The 12,072-nt window shown below is 42.8% G+C and overlaps 1 protein-coding gene across 1 annotated transcript in view; it reads right to left on the bottom strand.

Annotated features, from left to right (window-relative positions):
- Window positions 1–11,632, bottom strand: part of RAD51B (RAD51 paralog B) — a 1,398,038-nt gene extending 1,386,406 nt beyond the window's left edge. The window contains exon 1 of the mRNA XM_030213870.1: window positions 11,564–11,632. The gene's annotated coding sequence lies outside the window, so the exon portion shown is untranslated. The remainder of the gene's footprint in view (window positions 1–11,563) is intronic.
- Window positions 11,633–12,072: the final 440 nt, after the last annotated feature.

Here is a 12,072-nt window from a genome sequence, read left to right as displayed (position 1 = left end):
CAACAAACTCCAAGAAGGGGAACCAACATCTACCAAGGAAAAGCAGAAGAAAGAGATCACAACCACAGCTACCCCTGAAAGAAAAAATTATTGGTGGCCAAGGTATCAGCCCTAGCAAGCATAATGATACAAAAATAGTGCCTATAGAAAAGGACAAGCGGCAGGCCCAAACAGTTGGAGCAGAAAGAATGAGTTGTGAACTGCCTGAAACAGACATGAAAAGGAGGCCAGCCTCAATAGAAAACTTGATGTTAAGGAAGTTGCCTACATGAACAGACTTAACCCCATAACAGAAAGTAGCAGCAGCTGTCCCAGAAGCGGCAGCAGGAATCAGAGCTGCCTAATCTGAAAACACATGAATGGAGTAAAAGTGTTGTTCAAAGGCCATGCTACCTAAGCAAGAACAGCAACCAAGACCCCGTAGGTAGCCTCATGATGCATAGATAAAGAAGTAACCCTAGAATATGGAAGTCATAAAGACTACTGCCACTGTGAGCGCCATGAGGTCAAGTGCAGCATTTGCTGCCAGAGAGGTCACTGCCGATATTGAGGCCAGACAGGTGATCAATGTTAGTCTAGAACATTCAGAAGAGGATGATTAACACACAGCTGCAGGCAGAGCTGTCATATAAGAGAAAATTGTGGATAAAAAAACATCCAATATTCTCTTCTCAATCAGCACGTCCAAAAAAAGCAAGCTTCTGAACATCTCTAGACATCTCAAATTTAATCTAAGAGTGACATCCATTTAAATAGCCAACAAATTGTTCCAGCATTTCTGCAGTACCATTCTAGATACAAAAAATGATGGTTTTTTAATCCACAATTTTCTCTAAACCAACAGATAAGAATTCGATGTTGTGTTTTTCAAGCATGCACCCTCTACATATGAAAAAGAATATCCCTTTTCCACAATTTCTTTGTTACCGAAGAATTTGTTCTTCAGATGCTGAATTTAAAGAACTGCTAGAGAATTGAGTGATAAACTTATTATGATACCCATGCTGTAAAATGTGGTGAAAATGCTGCAAAAAGGGCCTTTTTTAATCCAAGAGAGTCACTGCTGCAGTATAAGGCAGTACAACAGCAACAGGATATTTTACCATTTGTTATTAATTATAATGCGAAGACAACCAGGTTAAGTGACTAGGAGACACTTTGAACTGCTGAAAGTACATACAGCCTTTGAAGGAGCAAAGATTCAATTTTCTTATCAGAGGGGAAGCAATTTGGGTGACCTGCTAAGTCCTAATGATGTGTGGTCTTTAAAAAAAACTCAGAAAACAATTGGCAACCATAAGCAATGTGGCCATCGCTCAGTATGTCATATCATTTTGGAAAAGAATGAATTTGTTCATTCAAAAACTGGAAAGAAATGTGTCCTTAAATTGTTCACGAACTGTGAATCTATGGGGGTTATCTACGTGATTCGTTGCCCTTGTGATCTGATACATATAGGACAAACTACTAGGAGTTTAAAGATGAGGTTGATTGAACACTGATCCTCTTAAACTATGCAAACGGGAAGCTCCTCTGGTTCTACATTGCGCGTCAAAAAATCATCAATTTGATGGGCTGAAATGTATTGTGCTAGAACAATTGGAACGTTCCCAGCGGAGAGGCGATTTTGGTTGCTGTTTGCGACACAATCAGAACAGAAATTGATTTTTTTCTTTAACTCTGTGAAACCCAAAAGATTGAACATTCGGGTTGGTCAACTTTTTTTAGAATGCAGTCTTAAGTGACATCATGACGGTGACATTGATTGGGGATTGATTGCCCTCTATAAAGTAGGTGGTGCTTCTTCTATTTAAACATGTTGGTGGCACCTTTTTTTCAGTTACCCTTTTGAGCTTCATATAGTGGATATGACACAGGATTGCTGCCCCTGATGCAACTTTGGCGAAACAGGGATTCCTTGTTGGGTATTTGGATTTGCGGACATGCTGGTTAAACTCTACAGTGGATGAGAAGTGAAATATAATAATGTGACTAGAATGCTTAGAAGCCGTTTAAATGGTAACAACATTTTTGATTTCCTGTGGGAAATCACTAAAAAACCAACCTGTTTAAAAAGGCATACCCTACCGATCCAACTTAAATGCCTAATCTCTGCAACACAACCAAACTGTGATGGTGAGCTGTGCCTATGCCTTATAACTTTGGTTGACTGGGTGGCTTGACTGAGGCTTTTTTCTCCACTTTGTGGTAGGTGCTTAAGTGTTTTCTTCTTCCAGTGCATCTGTATATGTGATATTATAATATCTTGTCAGCCATATTTTGTACAGTTTATAGACATTTTATGAACTAAAGGAGAAGCCCAGCATAAATAACATTACAATAATCCACATGGGAAGCTATCAATGCTTACATTAAGGTCTTATGTGAAGAATCAGAGAAGACACTTCTAAACTGTCTTAAGGCCCAAAATCATTTCCTGACTAAGGCCTTATATTCTCACTTATGGGCAGGGGCTTAGCCAGACTTGACATTTTGAGGGGAGCCCAGAGTTAACATGGGGGGGCACTAGGCATATAGGTGTGAGTACTGTTTGCTATACTCTTAAATAATGCCTTAGAGTGAACTTTATGATGGATTTATAAGTAAACAGTCTGTTCTGTATCAACATATAAACATCCACACTCACAGAACAGAGACCATCCCTCACCAATTACAGAACAAAGGACCAAAAATGAGAAAAGAAAACACTGAGAAATCACACTATCTATAAGCAGTACAACACAGAAAAAATAAAAACACAATATCTACTGTACGAAGCAAAATGAAAGATCACTTTCTACCCCAAAATAAATCCCACAAATAAATTATCTGGATACCCATAAAATGTTAACAATTTGTGGGACACAGTGGGGTTCATTTTCAAAAGAGAAAAACGTCCAAAAAGTGGCATAAATCTACATTTGGATGTTTTTCTCACAAAAACATCCAAATTGGTATTTATTTACACGTTTTTCTATGAAGTCTGTCAGAAGTGCATTCAAATCACAAGGGTGAGTGTGAGGGGCATGTTAAGGGTGTAATCTGGGCATTCCTAACACTTGGATGTTTTTCAGTAAACAAAACTGTCCAGGACTAAAACTAAGATGTTTTGAGTTGGGCCTCTTTTTATAGCAAGTAAGGCACAAAAATGTGCCCTAAATGACCAGATAACCACTGGAGAGAATCAAGGATAACCTCTCCTTACTCCCCCAATGGTCACTGACCCCCCCCCCCTCCTCCTACGCCCCCCCTCCCCCAAATGTGATTAAAAACATTAATTACCAGCCTCTATGCCAGGCTCAGATGTAATACTCAGGTCCATCAGAGCAGCAAGCAGATCCCTGGAGTAGTCTAGTGGTGGGTGCAGTGCACTGTAGACAGGTGGACCCAGGCCCATACCTCCCATGCCTGTTACACTTCTGGTGGAAACTGTGAGCCCTCCAAAACTCACCAGAAACTCACTGTCTACAAAATCCTGAGTGGTGTAGAATGAGTAGAAGTAAATCGATTTTTCACTCATTCCAAAAGTACAAAGACTAGGGGACACCCAAGGAAGTTACATGGAAATACTTTTAAAACAAATAGGAGGAAATATTTTTTTCACTTAATGAATAGTTAAGCTCTGGAACTCTTTGCCAGAGGATGTAGTCCAGCAGTTAGCATACCAGAGTTTAAAAAAAGTTTAGACAAGTTCCTGGAGGATAGGAGACGGACATGGGGAAGCAACTGCTTGCCCTAGGATTAGTAACATGGAATGTTGCCACGATTTGGGTTTCTTGGCCACTGTTGGAAACAGGATACTGGGCTAAATGGACCATTGGTCTGACCCAGTATGGCTACTCTTATGATTTTGTGTAGGTGCTCCCTCCACCCATAAGGCTATTGTAGTTGTGTACAGTTGGGGGTAGTGGGTTTTGGGGGGCTCAGCAGACAAGATAAGGGAGCAATGGTAGATGTGTACCTGGGAGCATTTATTTGAAGTCTACTGCAGTGCCCCCTAGGGTGTCTCACTGCTCTCCTGGGATGTCTGTGTGACCAGTCTACTAAGAATGCTGGCTCCTCCTACATCCCAATGGCTTGATTTTGTGCATTTTTCACTTGGAAGGGGTTTTTTTTCTTCCCCCAAATTTTTTATTTTATTTCCATTTTGCTCACACCTTTTTCAGTAGTAGCTCAAGGTGAGTTGCGTTCAGGTGCACTGGATATTTCTCTGTCCCAGGAGGGCTCACAAAGTCACAATCTAAGTTTGTACCTGAGGAAATGGAGAGTTAAGTGACTTGCCCAAGATCACAAGGAGCAGCAGTGGGATTTGAACCGGCCACCTCTGGATTGCAAGACCAGTGCTCTAACCACTAGGCCACTCCTCCAAAAAGATAAACACACAGCACAAAAACATCTATTAAATAGCTATTGGGGGGGGGGGGAGACTTTTTCTGTTTTGAAAATGGCTATACTCCGCACTTGAATTTTGGACATTTTTAGCAAAACGTTCAAAGCTGGACTTAGATGTCATATCAATAATGCCCCTCCACGTCTCCAGCCACAGTATTTAAATATATTCCGCAAAGATGTGCCACGTATGTTAGGCAGGTATTTATCGAATAGCAGTTAGACAGCATACTAGCGTATTTGTGTGTAACTGGACACATATGCATCTATATGCTAATATTCCAAACATTTACATCAGTAACCTCAGTGGTGAGTAAGCTAATGGAAACGCTTCTAAAGAGGAGGATTGTGAGCTTTCTTGGACTACATGGAATACGGGATCCAAGGCAGCATGGCTTCACATGAGGGAAAGGTCGTGTCAGACGAATCTGACTGTCTTCTTCGACTGGGTGACCAAACAGTTGGATGTGGGAGGGGTGCTTGATGTGGTATACTTGGATTTCAGCAAAGCCTTTGACATGGTTCCGCACAGGCGACTGATAAATAAATTGAGTGCCCTCGGTATGGGACCTAGAGTAACGGATTGGGTTAAAAATTGGTTGAATGGTAGGAGACAGAGGGTAGTGGTAAACGGAGCTTGCTCTGAAGAAAAGGATGTCGTCAGTGGAGTACCGCAGAGATCGGTCCTAGGGCCGGCTCGTTTTAACGTCTTTGTGAGTGATATTGCGGAGGGGCTGTCTGGTAAGGTTTGTCTCTTTGCGGATGATACTAAACTTTGCAACAGGGTGGACACCCTGGAGGGTGTGAATGACATAAGGAAGGACCTAGCGAAGCTGGAGGAATGGACCAATATTTGGCAACTAAGGTTTAATCCCCAAAAATGCAGGATCATGCACTTGGGTCGCAAAAATCCGAGGGAACGGTACAGTAAAGGGGGTGAAGTGCTTCAGTGTGCGAAGGAAGAGCGAGACTTGGGGGTGATTGTGTCTGATGACCTTAAAGCTTTCAAACAGGTAGAAAAAGCGACGCCAAAGGCAGAAGGATACTTGGGTGCATAAAGAGAGGCATGACCAGCAGGAAAAAGGAGGTGATATTGCCGTTGTATAAGTCTCTGGTGAGGCCCCATTTGGAGTACTGCGTGTAGTTCTGGAGACCGCATCTACGGAAAGATATAAACAGGATGGAGTCGGTCCAGAGGGTGGCTACGAAATTAGTAAACAGTCTTGAATGCAAAAATTATAGGGACAGGCTTATGAACCTCAACATGTAGATGAAAGAGAAGAGGGAGAGAGGAGACATGATAGAAACGCTTAAATATCTCAAGGGCTTTTATGTACAGGAAGAGAGCCTTTTTCATCAAATGAAGGAGAGCTCTGGAATGAGGGGGCATATGACAAAGTTAAGAGTGAATAGGCTTAGGAGTAACCTAAGGAAGTATTATTCCACAGAAAGGGTGGTGGAGGTGTGGAATGGCCTCCCGGTGGAGGTGGTGTAGGACTGTTCCAAAATTTAAAAAGGCATGGGATAAGCAAGTGGGATCGCTTAGGAACAGGTAAAATTGGGGGTTACAGAGGATGGGCAGACTGGATGGGTCATTTGGCCTTTATCTGCCATCATGTTTCTATGTTTCTAAGTAACAAAAACACCAGGGCTATCAATCTGAATGCAAGAAATCAGGGGAAAGCTCAGGGAACACAACAGAACCAATGAACAATACCCCCCTCCCCCGCCCTCCCTCCCCTTAGCACTAACCCCAATAAAACATGAATATAGTGAAATAGGTAGAATTCGGAAAGCCCAGGTCACCCATATCCATTCTATATCACACTAAATCAAGCTTCAATAAAGGATCAGACTTTTAACCAGTCAGCCACATCCTCAGATTCTCTGCAGCATAGGTGAGGCCCTCATATTCCCCAGCTTATCCTCTCTAGGGACCTTGGCCTTTTTTTTATTTCATCATATTAAAGGTGGATGTGGGGGGGGGGAGGGGAGAGAGGCTAGCACACTGCTGACAGCGTGCTTACAAAAGGGATAATACATACTGCTCCTCACAACAGCATACTAAAAGGCCTGATTTACTGTCACCCCTCATCACTCCAAGACACAGAACAGGAAAATAATCTACGTGAATCAGGCCCCAGAGGGTTTTAATTTGAACAGCAAACAACCCTCTCCCCAATACATCCTTCAAGTTTGGGAGGGGGGGGGGGGGGGACAACTGGTGGAGTTAAAAGAGTTCTCAGTCAGTAGCTGCTAATTTTTGGATCTGACTCCAATAACCAAAGAAAATGAGGATCAGATCATCTTATCTCAGAATTTGGGTGCTAAAACTGAAAATTTTAAATACTTGGGTAATGTAGTCCTGTGCTAGTCTAACTAAACTACCACCAAAACCAGGTCAAAACTGGTTCATTCATATCTAATCCCACTGCTTGAAGCATTATTCAGCAAAGATGAGGAACAAGACCCAGCAAGTAAATTTCTGTTTCCATTTCAATCCAATACAGAAAGTCCAGTTTTTTTGTCTACTTATTCCTGGAATGAGCAGGCGACCTTAGCCGGGATACCTCCTAGGACACCGAAGGCTAGACAGACAACAAATTGACAACACATATTAATAAAACTGGTGATCAAAATACCAATAAAATGTATTAACTAAATAAAAACATAATCTGTGTTACAATATAATTAATGTAATGAAATCATGGATTGCTGGGGAAAGCTTTTTCCATAGATTTTAATTTATTTATTTTTGACATTTATACCCCACATTATTCCGGACATATTCGAGTTCAATGTGGCTAACAGTAAATAAACAACAGACAAGGTTTACAAAGCCATAAACAAAATATCAAATATAGACCACTGATGGCCAGCTGCAATCTAAAATACTCCATCAATGAACAGAAACCTCTCAAAGAGGAAAGTTTTTAGTCTTTTACAAAATATCAAGTAATCAGGCTGACCTTTTATTGCCATTGGCAGCCAGACTCATCTTTGAAAAACCAAAATATGAAAGTGCGAAGCCTCTAAGAGAGAAACTACATTGGCTTCCACTCAAGGAACGCACTGAGTTCAAGATCTGCACAACCGTGCATAAAATCATTCACGCAGACCCCCCCCCCCCCCCACTCTATATGCTAAACCTAGTGGACCTACCGCCCAGAAACGCCAAAAGATCGGCCCGCAAATTCCTCAATCTGAATTTCCCCAGCTGCAAAGGAGTGAAATAAAAACAGGCTTATGCTACGACCTTTGGATACAAAAGCACACAGTTTTGGAATGCATTACCCAAGGCCCTGAAAACCATGAATAATCTAACCAGCTTCCGCAAAGCTCTGAAAACACACCTCTTTAACAAAGCTTACAAAAGTCACCCTCGATGATACAAATCATCCCCCAAACCACCCAAGCACACCTAAAACACCTCTCACTCAACCTACCCAATATCTGCACATGTAAATCCTCTTTACCTCAGCTTATGATCAATTGTATTTAAATCATGCACTGACTTTATCATAACCTTACTCTATAAGCCACATTGAGCCTGCAAAAAGGTGGGATAATGTGGGGTACAAATGCAATAAATAAATTCCACCACTCAGCACACTGGAATAAAGACGGCAGAGTGAACTGACTTATAAACACACTCTCTTGCAATCTGGAAGATGAAGTCTAAGGTAGTCCCTAGAACCTAGATTAGACACCATAACTGCAAATCATTTAATCCTTCCATTGCCAAACTCAGATTGTGAGCCCTCAAGAGACAGAAAAATATATACAGTACCACGTTGATATCTTTGGGCTTATAAGCAGTAGGTGAAATTACATCACAGAAGGCTGAAATTCAAGATCAAGAGCAGACTTTGATGCCCATAGACAGGACTAGACCTAACATATCCCAGAGAGTGGGAAGGGAGGTTGTCAGAGATTTCAAGGATGGGAGAGCAAGAAGAGGAGCAGAGGAAGTTAAAGGTGCCATAGCAATGCTCACGGCCCTAAAGCAGGGGTTCTCAACCCAGTCCTCAGGGCACACCAAACCAGTCTTGTTTTCTGATATCCACAATGAATATGAATGAGATAAATTTGCACAAACTGCCTCCATTGTATGCAAATCTCTCTCATGCATATTCACTGTGGGTGTCCCGAAAACCTCCCAAGGACTGGGTTGAGAACTCCTGCCGTAAATTAAGTGGGAGCAGGCTCCTCTTTGGCATCTTTGAAATTTACTGCCCTAGGCATCTGCCTGTGTTGCGATGTCTAAATCCCAATCTGACTGAGATCAGAATCACACTGAGCTTTCAGGACAGGAGCAGAGATATCAAGAGGGGGAGCAGGAAACAGAATAACACTAACTTTGAAAGCAAGAACAAAGTCCTTGAATAGGACAGTGTCATGTCAATCTTACCCAGATGATCAAGACGTAGCAGATTTAGTCTTTCCCCATTCCTAAAAGCGTCACATAGAACACGTACTTAGCTACACACAGTGGTTCAGAATTTGAAAACATGGGAAAGACAAATTTAATTTTGATGAACACCCTCCAATGCCCCTATCTTTAAATGCTCAAAGAAAGTTGCCATTTGCCAACTGATATTTCCTCTACAGTCAATTACAGCTCCTTGTGACTCTGGGCAAGTCACTTAACCCTCCATTGCCCCAGGTACAAATAAGTACCTGTATATGTAAGCCGCATTGAGCCTGCCATGAGTGGGAAAGCATGGGGTATAAATATAACTAAAAAAAAAATTAATGATTTAGGGGACCTAACAGGAAAATCCTAATTGTATTATTCCAATCTGAAATTAGATCCTCATACACAGCATCTGTAGCTTCTTCTCCTCGAGCGCTCCCCCTACCCCCATATTTTATGTTTTAGAAGTCATGCAAAATATGCTCTAGAGATGATCCCTAGATGGTTTCCTTCAGAATATTTGACAATCTATTCTGCAAGCAGCCAATCAGGATTGCTACACAAACACTTCACCAGCAAAAATACATATGTGCACACAAGGAACCAATCCTATGGCTTAGCTACAGTACTACATACAAAAAATAACTTAGGTTCAGGCTGCCAGTTCATTAGGAAACATGAAGGCTTGGAAGAATGGCTGAGTTGTGGCCGTAATTGCCACTAGAGCCGCTCCTGTTGCCATCGCAGATCCAAAACTGAGGGTGTCGGTCTCTGACAACACTTTCCTTCCAGCCCTCAGCCAGTGAGGGAACCTAAGGCACACTTGCAGGGGAATTTTCGAAAGAGAAGGGCGCCCATCTTCCGACACAAATCGGGAGATGGGCGTCCTCCTCTCAGGGTCGCCCAAATCGGCATAATCGAAAGTCGATTTTGGGCGTCCTCAACTGCTTTCCATCGCGAGGATGACCAAAGTTCATGGGGGCATGTCAGCACCGTACCAAAGGCGGGACTGGGGCGTGATTAAGAGATGGGCATCCTCGGCCGATAATGGAAAAAAGGGCGTCCCTGACGAGCACTTGGCCGACTTTACTTAGTCTATTTTTTTTTCACGACCAAGCATCGAAAAGGTGCCCGAACTGACCAGATGACCACCGGAGGGAATCGGGGATGACCGCCCCTTACTCCCCCAGTGGTCACAAACCCCCTCCCACCCAAAAAAAAAACAGTTTTTGCCAGCCTCTCTGCCAGCCTCAAATGTCATACCCAGCTCCATCACAGCAGTATGAAGGTCTCTGGAGCATTTTTAGTGGGTGCAGTGCACTTCAGGCAGGCGGACCCAGGCCCCCCCCCCCCCCCACCTTATACTTGTGCTGGTAAATGTGAGCCCTTCAAAAGCCACCCGAAACCCACTGTACCCACATGTAGGTGTCCCCCTTCACCCCTTAGGGCTATGGTAGTGGTGTACAGTTGTGGGGAGTGGGGTTTTTTTTTTGGGGGGGGGGGCTCAGCACACAAGGTAAGGGAGCTATGTACCTGGGAGCAATTTGTGAAGTCCACTGTAGTGCCCCCTAAGGTGCCCGGTTGGTGGCCTGGCATGTGAGGGGGACCAGTGCACTATGATTGCTGGCTCCTCCCACGACCAAAGGGCTTTGATTTGGTCGTTTTTGAGATGGGCGTCCTCGGTTTCCATTATGGCCAAAAACCGGGGATGACCATCTCTAAGGTCAACCATCTCAACATTTAGGTCGACCTAAATATTGAGATTTGGGCGTCCCCGACCGTATTATTAAAACGAAAGTTGAGAGTGTGTGCCAGAGAACAAGAGACAGCTGGGGGTCGGGGAGAGAACTGGTGGGCAAAAAGAGCGCTGAGAGTTTTGCCAGGGGCTAGAGAGTGAACAGGAGATCAGAGAGAAGGAGAAAAGCTGTTGGGTGAAGAGACAGCTAGCAGGTCTTGATAAGTAGGGTGAATAAGAATTGGGCAGCAGAGAGAGTAGGAAAGTTGAAGGGCAGAGAAAGTTGGTGGTTGAATCAACAGGGATGTGGGGGAGGATTCCAGTTAGGCAAGAGTAGCCAGACCTTTTCCATGGTAATATTCTGAACAAAGTTAAACATAAAGGATGCACAATTTTAAAGTACAGTGCTCAAAATTTCTTTTGTTTTGCACAGAATTCCCCAGAGTAAAAGGACCTATAGGTAGGATTACCATATGGCTCCTATAGGCTCTGCTCAAGCTAAAGTACACAGACTATGAAATGCTACACATGCTTTTTACAAAGACCAGTGACAGCAATTCAAAAAATCTATTTAACAGAAAAATTCTCTGAAAACTGCCTGCTTTGTTGGCAACCTCGTCCTCAACAATCCATTCAGATTTCAGTTGTAGACTTTCCCCAAGAGGTACTGGGACTCCATCTTCACTCAAAAATGAAAAAGTTGGCAAGGTTATGGGCACTCAGTCACTTTTAACTCCCCACCCCCCCACAGCCCTCTTCACGTTCATGTTATTGTGTGTCTTCTCATCTAAAACCCCAGCTCAAGGTCCTGCTCTTAACACAAACAAGATACAGGCCAAACTGCAAAAACCTTTCCACTTTCTGCATAGAAGATTCAGGGATTTACAACAACAAGGGGTCACTCCCCAACGCAAAGAAGCAAACCCACTTTCCTTTAAAAAAAAAAAAATTCTACAATCTCTTTTCTTAAATAAATGGGAAACACAGTTTCCTACAATCCCCTTTGTCTCTGCTAAGCTTACCTATAAACTTAACAAGTAAAACTGATACCTCCTATCTCAAACTCCTCTGCAACTGCAGGTCTTAGAAAGGAAGTGACATCACAGAAACCGAGCCTCTGCCTCCCTCTAATGGAAACAGAAGCTAGCGGCACAGCGCCCTCCAGTGTGTGAACTGAGTAATATTTTCAAATAGCTGTCGTGTTAGGGCTCTTAACTAGACTCACCCTTTTGTTCGTCCTTTCATTTATAGTTTACAAAATTCTTTTTATTACCAAAAAAAAATATATCCTGAAATTTACAGCAAAAACACATTTGATTCAGTTTTTACTCCTCCTCATCCTAATTTTGTGGCAATAAGTAGAACTTTATGAATAATTTATTTGGATTTTGCTCACTTGGGGGGCTCCTTTTACAAAGTTGCACTACTGATTAGGGCACGCTGAATGTGATGGGAATAAAATGGGCTTCTTCACATTCATGGCTTTTTTTTAACAAAGCTGCACTAACGATTTCTGTGTGGCAAATGAGAG

This window comes from Microcaecilia unicolor, chromosome 9, assembly GCF_901765095.1.
Source record: "Microcaecilia unicolor chromosome 9, aMicUni1.1, whole genome shotgun sequence".
Classification (NCBI taxonomy): domain Eukaryota; kingdom Metazoa; phylum Chordata; class Amphibia; order Gymnophiona; family Siphonopidae; genus Microcaecilia; species Microcaecilia unicolor.
Note: the sequence above shows the minus strand (reverse complement) of the source record. Positions and strands in the feature narration are given on the sequence as shown.